At 46.3% G+C, this 13,047-nt stretch overlaps 1 protein-coding gene across 13 annotated transcripts in view; it reads left to right on the forward strand.

The window, feature by feature from the left end:
* Nucleotides 1–13,047, forward strand: part of cers3a (ceramide synthase 3a) — a 202,395-nt gene that overhangs the window by 89,028 nt on the left and 100,320 nt on the right. The window lies entirely within an intron of this gene.

A 13,047-nucleotide genomic window follows, 5' to 3' on the forward strand; every position in this document is an offset into this window, starting at 1 on the left:
CTCTTACCCCCACCCACTACTTCCCTCATTGTTGGCTCTGCTCTTCCTGATCACTGCTGTCTGCTAGCCTTTCTCCTGACCCGATCACACCCTGTGGCCCCTGACTGTTGCCATTCCCTTTTTAAGGACTTAGCTGAGGGTTGCTGGTGACACAGTGACCCGCTTTTCGAGTCCCCTTTGCCAGTGAGTTGCCTGAGGTCACGCATTAGGTGGCCAGAGCACACCAGTTCAGTGGTAATGAGGTCCAAGGCCCAATATCCCATGTGCCTCAGGCCTTTCCCTCCAGGTGTAGGAATCATTCACTGCATCCCTATGGGTTTGGGCTGTTCAAATGTCTAGGCCATTGTGTATGGGAAGGCTACGTTCCAATTCTAATAAACACACTGCATTGAAAAAAGATCTGTCTAATTTCCTCTTTCCTTCTTCTGCTGATAATCTTCAATTGGTGGCCCTGGTTACTGATTCACCAAACAGTGGAACAATCTCTCACTGTTTATTGCCTCAAAACCTTTTATAAGTTTGAAAGTCTCTTTCTGTTCCCAGTTAGCCCCGTTAAATAAACAAGGTTTTCTTCATAACTATAACATCTTATTCCATGAATCATCATTTTAACTGCCTCTTGTATCCTTCTCATCATATCCTATGACCTTTGGCCGGCTCATGCAACACGCATGGGATAACATCAAGCTGACCTTTTGGACCAAGCTGATGATTTATAAAGCCTGCTTTTTTTTATTCTTTCACTGGATGTGAGTGTCACTGGCTAGGCCGACATTTATTGCCCATCCCAGATTGCCCGTGAGAAGGTGGTGGTGAGCTGCCTTCTTGAATCGCTGGAGTTATTCTGGTGTAGGTACACTAAAAGTGCTGTTAGGAAGGGAGTTCCAGGATTTTGACCTAGCAACAGTGAAGGAACGGCGATATAGTTCCAAGTCAGGATGGTGTGTGACTTGGAGGGGAACTTGCAGGTGGTGGTGTTCCCATGCATTTGCTGCCCTTGTCCTTCGAGGTTGTGGATTTGGAAGGTGCTGTCAAAGGAGCCTTGGTGAGTTGCTGCAGTGCATCTTGTAGATGCTACACACTGCTGCCACTGTGCGTTGGTGATGGAGGGAGTGAATGTTGAAGGTTGTGGATGGGGTGCCAATCAAGCGGGCTGCTTTGTCCTGGATGGGTGTGGAGCTTCTTGAGTGTTGGAGCTGCACCCATCAAGGCAAGTGGAGAGTATTCCATCACATTCCTGATTTGTGCCTTTGTAGATGGTGGACAAGCATTGGGGAGTCAGGAGGTGAGTTACTAGCTGCAGAATTCCAATCTATGACCTGCTCTTGTAGCCACAGTATTTATGTGGCTGGTCCAGTTCAGTTTCTGGTCAATGGTGACCACCAGAATGATGACAGTGGGGGATTCAGTGATGGTAATGCCATTGAACATCAAGGGAAGATGGTTAGATTCTCTCTTGTTTGAGATGGTCATTGCCTGGCACTTGAGTGGCGCGAATGTTACTTGCCACTTATCAGTCCCAGCCTGGATGTTGTCCAGGTCTTGCTGCATATGGCCACGGGCTGCTTCAGTATCTGAGGAGTCAAGATATCACGTGGAGTGAATAAAATTGGCTGGACTGGCATCTGTGATGGTGGGGACCGCAGGAGGAGGACGAGATGGATCACCCACTCGGCATTTCTGGCTGAAGATGATTGAAAATGCTTCAGCCTTGTCATTTGCACTGATCGGGATATTTGTGGAGTCTCCTCCTCCTGTTAGTTGTTTAATTGTCCTCCACCATTCATGACTGGATGTGACAGGACTCCAGAGCTTTGATCTGTTCTGGTTGTGGCATCGCTTAGCTCTGTCTGTCTGCAGTTTGGCATGCATGTAGTTGTGTGTTGTGGCTTCACCAGGTTGCCACCTCATTTTTTAGGTATGCCTGGTTTCGTTCCTGGTAATCCCTGCCAGGGTTAATCCCCCGGCTTGATTGTAAAGGTAGAGTGGGGGATTTGCCGGGCCATGAGGTGTACCGCAAGGTTCTGTTTTGGGGCCACTGCTGTTTGTCATTTTTATAAATGACCTGGATGAGGGTGTAGAAGGGTGGGTTAGTAAATTTGCGGATGACACGAAGGTCGGTGGAGTTGTGGATAGTGTCGAAGGGTGTTGTAGGGTACAGAGGGACATAGATAGGCTGCAGAGCTGGGCTGAGAGATGGCAAATGGAGTTTAATGCGGAGAAGTGTGAGGTGATTCACTTTGGAAGGAGTAACAGCAATGCAGAGTACTGGGCTAATGGGAAGATTCTTGGTAGTGTAGATGAGCAGAGAGATCTTGGTGTCCAGGTACATAAATCCCTGAAAGTTGCTACCCAGGTTAATAGGGCTGTTAAGAAGGCATATGGTGTGTTAGCTTTTATTAGTAGGGGGATCGAGTTTCGGAGCCATGAGGTCATGATGCAGCTGTACAAAACTCTGGTGAGGCCGCACCTTGAGTATTGCGTGCAGTTCTGGTCACCGCATTATAGGAAGGATGTGGAAGCTTTGGAAAGGGTGCAGAGGAGATTTACTAGGATGTTGCCTGGTATGGAGGGAAGGTCTTACGAGGAAAGGCTGAGGGACTTGAGGTTGTTTTCGTTGGAGAGAAGGAGGAGGAGAGGTGACTTAATAGAGACATACACGATAATCAGAGGGTTAGATAGGGTGGATAGTGAGAGTCTTTTTCCTTGGATGATGATGGCAAACACAAGGGGACATAGCTTTAAGTTGAGGGGTGAAAGATATAGGACAGATGTCAGAGGTAGTTTCTTTACGCAGAGAGTAGTAGGGGCGTGGAACGCCCTGCCTGCAACAGTAGTAGACTCGCCAACTTTAAGGACATTTAAGTGGTCACTGGATAGACATATGGATGAAAATGGAATAGTGTAGGTCAGATGGTTTCACAGGTCGGCGCAACATCGAGGGCCGAAGGGCCTGTACTGTGCTGTAATGTTCTAATTCTAATTCTAAAAATTCTAAGATGTGGTTGAATACAATTCTGCTGCTGCTGATGTATTCTCAGCACCCCTTGTATGGCTGTGAAACATGGGTGACTTACAGTTACCAGGGCAAGAAGCTCAACAATTTCCACCTTCGTTGTCTGTAATATGGGTGCATCCTGACCGGACAAAGTCACAAATGCGGCAATCCTCTCGAGCTCCTAAGTGTGTCAGCACTAATCAAACAGAGACGGCTTTGGTGGATGGGACATGTCCACAGGATGGAAGACAGTCTCATCCCCAAGGACCTTCTGTATGGCGAGGTAGCCAGGGCCAGGTGACCAGTGAGATGCCCAAAGCTCCTCTTCAAGGATGCTTGAAAGCTGGCATGAAGGCCCTAAATGTTGACTGTTGCACCTGGGAATCACCTAGTTGATGAAAGAAGGAAATGGCAACACATCCTGTGAACTGGTGTGCACTGCCACGATGACCAGTTGCTACAGCAGCTTGGCAACCGGCACCAGCGTCAGAAATAACAATTCACAGTGTCACTTGGCAGCTTCACGTGCAGCATCTGTGGCAGAAATGGCCTCTCAAGGATTGGCCTTCACAGCCATCAGCAAAGGTGCACCAAGAGAAGACACACCACATAAATGGATTGTTTGCTGCATGTCCATCATCTTTTGCAGATGGAAGGATGCCAACCATATCCTTCCTTTGTTCGATACTAAGGAAGTGCTGCCGTGTCCGAGGTGTCCTCTTTCGAATGAAACGTTTAACAGATGTCTTGTCAGCCCCCTCATTTGGATGTAAAAGATCTCATGGTCGCTATTCAAAGAAGAGTGGGGGCATTATCCACAGTGTCCTGTACTGTGCCAATTCCATAATTCTTTGTCCAGGATTATGATGGGATCCTGCAAATGATGGCACTGCATCTGTCGCTGTCTCGACCCACTGGCCCTGACCCCTGCCTCTTTCTCTTTTTTTCTTCTCCTATCTTCACTTTCTTCTTTCTCTCTCTCTTCCTCTCACCTTCTCTGTGCTTGATTGCTCAATTGGGTAACCATGGGTGCTGAATATGCATCTCCCTGAGTGGCAACTCCTTTATCTGTGTCTGCTCCTGCTTGGGCCACCCTGTGCTCTGTGCCGAAATGTGATCAGGTCATTGAAACATTGCATTGAGGTGATTCCCAACATAATTAATCCAGAAAGTACAGACTCACTCACTCTGAGCCCAAAGTCAATACAGCATTTCTAGAACATCTTGAGGGACCCCAGCACTGTACCTGGGCCCTCTGACAATGGGGATTCTGCTGCTGATGGCTGCGGAGATGCCTAACGCTCCAGTGGACTGCAGTTGTTTGAAACAGTCAAACGCCAGTGAACAGGTGAAGTGAGTGGTCGTCTCATTCTGGGTGAAATTCGCTGCAGGGGACTTCTCCGCCTTCCAAATCGCTCCATGAATTGTCAGCACTCAAAATTTTAAAAATCTATATACAGGCCTGGGTCACACCAATACACAGGGTTGGCATCGATGGGCTTCCGATCCATGCTTTCCTGTGATTGATGTCAGTTTGCTTCTCTTTACCTGTGCTATGCCCAGTGCCCCCATTCTAATTCCCCCAGAGTGGATACCCCAGTGTTGGCGCCTGCTGAGAGGGCTGCAAGTGTTACCCCAAGGAGCTGAGTCTATTACCTTACAATTGGTTCTGACATCAACAGAAGAGTACCAATAGACTCCCAGGAATTAATGGGGCACACCATTACATGGTGCTGGGGTGCACGCTACGTCAGTGAATGACAGGTTACCTGACGAGGCGTAGGTGGAAAAACCATCAATGATGGCAACTAGCCTACCAGTGCCTGATGCTCTCCTGTACCACACTGACTGATTTGTTTCCACGCATAAAGGCCACACTATTTTGTTAGTCACTTCAGTGAGCCTTGTTGGAGGTTTCTGATTGGAGCTAGCTTCCTGCTGTTATTCATATCTCTCACCTGTTACGAGCTGCTTTTCCCTCCATTGAAAAATAATTGAAGAGCGATATGCTTGAAGGACCCTGACAAAGCAACCCTCTTAAAACCTGCCTAGAACGGGAGTATGCAGCGTGTGAGTTGCTGTTCATGGAACCATCAGTCCAGCGAGGTGATGTGTTACCTCTTGGACCTTCATCCCTGTGCCTGCTCGCTGAAGGAACTTTCCACTTGGTCCTACATCCGTTCTAAATTTTTCTTTCTCAAATAGTTATCCATTTTCAGTTTATGAGTGATTATTTATTCTGCTCCTATCACTGCATCTGGTCAGACAATCCATGTCCAGACAGTGCTCTGTATAAAAATATGTCTTCCAACCTCTCCCTTTCATTATTTTGTTGCTGGAATTTATGTCCTCTAGTTAATAACTCACTGACTCACACTGGTCAGAGGCTGGGAATTCTGCGGTGAGTAACTCACCTCCTCTCTCCCCAAAGCCTGTCCACCATATACAAGGTACAAGTCAGGAGTGTGATGGAATACTCCCCACTTGCCTGGATGGGTGCAGCTCCAACAACACTCAGGAAGCTCGACACCATCCAGGACAAAGCAGCCCATTTGATTGGCACCCCATCCACCACCTTCAACATTCACTCCCTCCACCACCAATGCATAATGGCAGCAGTGTGTCATTGTCGTCACCTGTCCCTCGATTCGAGGATGACATCTAATCAAGGTCACTAGTTTCTGCTTTGGGTCTTCAGGTGACTGAACAGGCCAGTTCTCGACCCACAGAACATTGGGCACAAGGAGCAGAATGTCCGGTGAGATAATGGGATCCGGAGTGCAGGATTTGCTTCCTATTCTTCCCTTCTCTACCGATGCTCTGCCTCATCATTAAAGCATTTGGACTCAAAGCATGATGCACCTTGGTGGACATGTTGTCGCCAATTTGAACGATTGGTAGCAAGCTCCTCCCAGTCATCAATGTCGATGCTGCCGCACTTCAAAGAGAGCTTCAGAGTGTCTTTGAAGTGTTTCCTTTGTCCTCCCCTGAAGCGCTGGCCATTTGAGAGTTGCAAAAACAGGGCCTGGTGGGGGAGACAAGTTTCGGTCATCCAGACACAGTGTTCAGTCCATCAAAATTGGTTTTACAGGAGTTTTGTCTGAATGCTTATGGAACTAGCTTCAAGAAGGACACTAGCACTTGTTCAACGGTCCTCCCATTGAATCCAGTGGATGCGGCAGAGGCATTGCTGATGGAATTTCTCTAACACTCTTGTGTGTCGCTGATACGCAGTCCAGGTCTCACTGCAGTACAGGAGTGTGGTGACAACAACTGCTCTGTACATTAGGACTTTTGTTGCCTTGCGGAGGGCTTTCTTGTCAAACACTCGCTGCCGTAGTTTGTAGAAGGCTGAGCTGGCGCAGCTGATCTGGTGTTGGATCTCCTCGCCAATGGTGGCCTTTTGAGAGAGGTGGCTGCCAAGGTATGGGAAGTGCTCAACATATTCCAAAGTGTCTCCTACAACATGTATGGGAGATGGAATATTTAGCTGATCAGGTGTGGGTTGATATGAGCTTTGTTTTGGCAATATTCAAGGACAGGCTGAGTCTCTTGTATGCAGAATTAAAAAGATCAAGAGCGGCTTGCAAATCTGGTGCGGAGTGGGCAACAACACTGCAGTCATCCACAAACTGTAGACCATGTATGTCTATGGTGGTCAATTTAGTTTTGGCACAGAGGCGACTGATAGAGTTTTCCATCTAGGTGGTATTTAATATTCACACCAGATGGCAGCTGATCTTTCACAAGGTGAATAGTCACTGTGAAGTAGATTGTAAATAGTATGGGGGTGATCACACAGCCTTGCTTGACCCCGGTCTGGATTTTGAAGACATCTGTTTCAGATCTCCCACTTGCAGTCATATCATCATGCAGCAATTGCAGGATTGTGATGAAGTTTCTTGGACATCCAAATCTTTGGAGCACAATCCACAGAGCCTCGCAATTTACTGAGTCAAATGCTTTGGTCAGATCGATGAATGCAATGAAGAGTTCCTAGTGGTGTTCGCGACATTTTTTCTGAAGTTGTCAGGCAACAAAGACCACATCGGAGGTTCCTCTGGAAGGTCTAAAGCCACATTGTGTCTCTGGGAGGATTTCCTCAGCCACGGGAAGTCGGCGATTCAGGAGAATGTGTGTCAGGATTTTACTTGCTATGGACAAGAGGGAAATACCTCAATAGTTCTCTCAGCATGATTTATCTCCCTTCTTGAAGATAGTTACAATTGTCGCATTCCTGAAGTCGGAGTGGCGGGAGGGGGAGGAGTTCTTTTTCCTCCCAAATCTGTAGGATGAGTGCATGGAGTCTTGAAGTGAGCAAAAGCCCACTAGCTTTGAAGACCTTAGCTGAATACCATCAGGGCAGCAGCATTTACCATCTACGAGAAGCACTGCAACAACTTGTGAAGGCTCCTTTGACAGCACCTTCCAAACCTGCGACCTCTACCACCTAGAAGAATAAGGGCAGCAGATGCATGGGAACGCCACCACCTGCAAGTTCCCCTCCAAGCCACACAGAATTCTGACTTGGCATCGTGTCACCGTTTCTGGAACTCCCTCCTGAACCTACACCAACTAGACTGCAGCGGTTCAAGAAGGTGACTCACCACCACCCCTCAAGGGCAATTAAGGATGGACGACAAATTCTATCCTCACCAACGATGCTCACATCCTCAATGAATTAAGCAGAATGACAGAGTGCCATATGACATGTGTCGCTGATATTTAATTGTGACACCAGGTAACTGCGAGGTTCGTAGCTTCCCGTCTCCCAATGGCCAAGGACACCAAAATTCCAATGATCTTCCTCCTCTGCACCTATTAGCTGGGAAATCTGTGAAGGGCTACCTTCAATTCTCTCCCTTTGCTTTGTGTTCTGTGCTCTTTCAATAAGGGATAGAAGAAACATATGAGTGAGTGTAATCAGAAAGACAAAAATATAATACATACGGATAGAAATAAAAGATAATAAAAGATCAATCACACGAATAAGTGTAGTCCACTGGCCACCTAATAATGTAAGGGAGGTGGAGCAAGAAATATGCAGACAAATCAGGGAATTAAGTAAAAACATAGAATAATAATCATGGGGAATTTCAACTAGACCGATTATTAATTGGACAGAAAAGGTAGGTAGAGGGGATAAGGGAATGGAGTTCCGACAATGTGTACAGGACTTCTATCTAACCCAGTGTATAAAAAAAAAACCCAACCAGGGAAGATTTGCTATTGAATCTAGTAATGAATCTGGAGAATGAATCAGTGCAGATAAAAGAAGTGAAAGTAGGGAAACCTCCAGGCAATAGTGACCATAATATAATCCACTTCAAGATGATAGAGAAAGACATTAGGATGACGAAAACCAGGTTAATAGATTGAAGAAAAGCTGATTTTGTGGAGCTGAGAATAGAACTTAGGAAAACAGAATGGGCAACAATATTGGCAAACAACAATGGGAAACATTTCAAACTCTGTTCCACAGAATGTAGGAAACAATATTCTGTTAATAGGAAAGAACAAACCAAACACTAGTGAGACTCCATGGATGAATAAAGATATATTGGAAAAATTGAGGGTTCGGAAAGCGGCATGCATTAAGTACTTAGGCAGAGGAGTGCATGATAAGAGAGAATATGAAGAACAAAGAACAGTACAGCACAGGAATAGGCCATTCAGCCCTCCAAGCCTGCGCCGATCTTGATGCCTGTCTAAACTAAAACCTTCTGCACTTCCGGGGTCCGTATCCCTTTATTCCCATCCTATTCATGTATTTGTCAAGATGCCTCTTAAACGTCGCTATCGTACCTGCTTCAACCACCTCCCCCAGCAGCAAGTTCCAGGAACTCACCACCCTCTGTGTAAAAAAACTTGCCTCGCACATCCCCTCTAAACTTTGCCCCTCGCACCTTAAACCTATGCCCCCAGTAACTGACTCATCCACCCTGGGAAAAAGCTTCTGACTATCCACTCTGTCCATGCCACTCATAACTTTGTAAACCTCTATCATGTTGCCCCTCCACCTCCGTCGTTCCAGTGAAAACAATCCGAGTTTATCCAACCTTTCCTCATAGCTAATGCCCTCCAGACCAGGCAACATCCTGGTAAACCTCTTCTGTACCCTCTCCAAAGCCTCCACGTCCTTCTGGTAGTGTGGCGACCAGAATTGCACGCAATATTCTCCGTGTGGCCTAACTAAAGTTCTGTACAGCTGCAGCATGACTTGCCAATTTTTATACTCTATGCCCCGACCGATGAAGGCAAACATGCCGTATGCCTTCTTGGCTACCTTATCCACCTGCATTGCCACTTTCAGTGATCTGTGGACCTGTACGCCCAGATCTCTCTGCCTGTCAGTACTCCTAAGGGTTCTGCTATTTACTGGAAACTTCCCACCTGTATTAGATCTTCCAAAATGCATTACCTCATATTTGTCTGGATTAAACTCCATCTGCCATTTCTCCACCCAAGTCTCCGTATCCTGCTGTATCCTCTGACAATCCTCATCACTATCCGCACCAACCTTTGTGTCGTCCGCAAACTTACGAATCAGACCAGCTACATTTTCCTCCAAATCATTTATATATACAACAAACAGCAAAGGTCCCAGCACTGATCCCTGCGGAACACCACAAGTCACATCCCTCCATTCAGAAAAGCACCCTTCCACCGCTACCCTCTGTCTTCTATGACCGAGCCAGTTCTGTATCCATCTTGCCAGCTCATCTCTGATTCCGTGTGACTTCACCTTTTGTACCAGTCTGCCATGAGGGACCTTGTCAAAGGCTTTACTGAAGTCCATATAGACAACATCCACTGCCCTTCCTTCATCAATCATCTTCGTCACTTCCTCAAAAAACTCAATCAAATTAGTGAGACACGACCTCCCCTTCACAAAACCATGCTGCCTCTTGCTAATAAGTTCATTTGTTTCCAAATGGGAGTAAATCCTGTCCCAAAGAATCCTCTCTAATAATTTCCCTACCACTGACGTAAAGCTCACCGGCCTATAATTTCCTGATTATCCTTGCTACCCTTCGTAAACAAAGGAACAACATTGGCTATTCTCCAGTCCTCTGGGACCTCACCTGTAGCCAATGAGGATACAAAGTTTTTTGTCAAGGCCCCAGCAATTTTTTCCCTTGCCTCCCTCAGTATTCTGGGGTAGATCCCATCAGGCCCTGGGGACTTATCTACCTTAATGCTTTGCAAGACGCCCAACACCACCTCCTTTTTGATAACAGCATGACCCAGACTATCTACACTCCCTTCCCTAGACTCATCATCCACCAAGTCCTTCTCTTTGGTGAATACTGATGCAAAGTACTCATTGAGTACCTCGCCCATTTCCTCTGGCTCCACACATAGATTCCCTCCTCTGTCCTTGAGTGGGCCAATCCTTACCCTGGTTACCCCCTTGCTCTTTATATACGTATAAAAAGCCTTGGGATTCTCCTTAATCCTGTTTGCCAATGACTTTTCATGACCCGTTTTAGCCCTCCTGACTCCTTGCTTAAGTTCCTTCCTACTGTCTTTATATTCCTCAAGGGCTTCGTCTGTTCCCAGCTTTCTAGCCCTTAAGAAAGCTTCCTTTTTCTTTTTGACTTGGCTCACAATATCCCCCGTTATCCAAGGTTCCCGAAACTTGCCAAACTTATCCTTCTTCCTCACAGGAACATGCTGGTCCTGGATTCTAATCAACTGACGTTTGAAAGACTCCCACATGTCAGATGTTGATTTACCCTCAAACAGCCACCCCCAGTCCAAATTCTTCAGTTCCTGCCTAATATTGTTATAATTAGCCTTCTCCCAATTTAGCACCTTCACCCGAGGACCACTCTTATCCTTATCCACAAGTACCTTAAAACTTACGGAATTATGGTCACTGTTCCCGAAATGCTCCCCTACTGAATCTTCGACCACCTGGCCGTGCTTATTCCCCAATACCAGGTCCAGTACGGCCCCATCCCTAGTTGGACTATCTACATATTGTTTCAAGAAGCCCTCCTGGATGCTCCTTACAAATTCTGCCCCATCCAAGCCCCTCGCACTAAGTGAGTCCCAGTCAATATAGGGGAAGTTAAAATCACCCACCACTGCAACCCTGTTACCTTTACATCTTTCCAAAACCTGTCTACATATTTGCTCCTCTACCTCCCGCTGGCTGTTGGGAGGCCTGTAGTAAATCCCCAACATCGTGACTGCACCCTTACTATTCCTGAGCTCCACCCATATTGCCTCGCTGCATGACCCCTCCGAGGTGTCCTCCCGCAGTACAGCTGTGATATTCTCCTTAACCAGTAATGCAACTCTCCACCCCTTTTACATCTCCCTCTATCCGCCTGAAGCTTCTAAATCCCGGAACATTTAGCTGCCAATCCTGTCCTTCCCTCAGCCAAGTCTTTGTAATAGCAACAACATCATAGTTCCAAGTACTAATCCAAGCTCTAAGTTCATCTGCCTTACCTGTTATACTTCTCGCATTGAAACAAATGCACTTCAGACCACCAGTCCCGCTGTGCTCAGCAACATCTCCCTGCCTGCTCTTCCTCTTAGTCTTACTGGCCTTATATACTAGTTCCCCCTCGTTTATTTCACCTGCTGTCCTACTGCTCGGGTTCCCACCCTCCTGCCAGACTAGTTTAAACCCTCCGTGTGACGCTAGCAAACCTCGCAGCCAGGATATTTGTGCTCCTCCAGTTTAGATGCAACCCGTCCTTCTTGTACAGGTCCCACCTGTACCTGAAGAGATCCCAACGATCCAGATATCTGAAACCCTCCCTCCTACATCAGCTGTTCAGCCATGGGTTTAGCTGCACTATCTTCCTATTTCTAGCCTCACTGGCACGTGGCACAGGGAGTAATCCCGAGATTACAACCCGAGAGGTCCTGTCTTTTAACTTTCTACCTAACTCCCTAAACTCCCCCTGCAGGACTTCGTCACTCTTCCTGCCTATGTCGTTAGTACCGATGTGTACCACAACCTCTGGCTGTTCACCCTCCCCCTACAGAATGCCCCCTGTCCATTCAGAGACATCCTTGACACTGGCACCAGGGGGGCAACATACCATCCTGGAGTCTCTTTCACGACCACAGAAGCGCCTGTCTATGCCCCTGACTATAGAGTCCCCTCTAACTATTGCTCTTCTGCGCTTTGTCCCTCCCTGCTGAACAACAGAGCCAGCCGTGGTGCCACTGCTCTGGCTGCTGCTGCTGTTTTCCCCTGATAGGCCATCCCCCCCAACAGTATCCAAAAAGAGATTAGGAGAGAAGTCAAATAACCAATTAAGAAGGCAATGAGGAACTATGTTCCTTGATAATTTAATTTCATAAAACAAAATAATAAAATATTACAGGCACATCAATAAAAATGGAAGGCTGTGATGGGAAAGGACCATTGAGGGATAGACAGGATAAAACCACAGGTAATGATAGACAGATGGAAGAAATATTAAATAATTACTTTGCTTCGGTGTTTACCAGGGAGGTAGAACTGGTAGACATGACATTGAATGATATGATGAGCAATGAGGTAAGTGCATTTAGAATAAAAAAGGGGAAGTATTAAATAAGAGTCAAACTCAAAGGGGGAAAAGCCCCTGGTCTAGATAGATTTTCCACATATTTTAAAACAATGTAGGGGAAGAAATAACAGAAGCATTACTACACATATTTAATAATTCATTTGAGTAAGGTGTAGTGCCAGAAGTCTGGCGCTAGTTAATATAATTCCTATATTTAAGACGGGGGACAGAACATGCCCAGGGAATGATAGATCAGTCAGCTTAACATCGGTGGTAGGAAAAATAATGAATCCCTACTAAAGGAGAGAATAGGAGAACATCTAGAAACAAAAACTACAATAATGAATTCAAAAGGAAAAATCCTGCTTGACCAACCTTATTGAATTTTTTGAGGAGGTAACAGAGAAAGTAGACAATGGTAATGCATTAAGTAGATGTAATTTATCTGGATTTTCAAAATGCCTTCAATAAGGTGCCCCATAATAGACTTCTGAATAAGGTCAGAGAATGCAGAGTGAGGGGACAAGT

Source organism: Heterodontus francisci, chromosome 38 (assembly GCF_036365525.1).
Source record: "Heterodontus francisci isolate sHetFra1 chromosome 38, sHetFra1.hap1, whole genome shotgun sequence".
NCBI classification, from domain to species: domain Eukaryota; kingdom Metazoa; phylum Chordata; class Chondrichthyes; order Heterodontiformes; family Heterodontidae; genus Heterodontus; species Heterodontus francisci.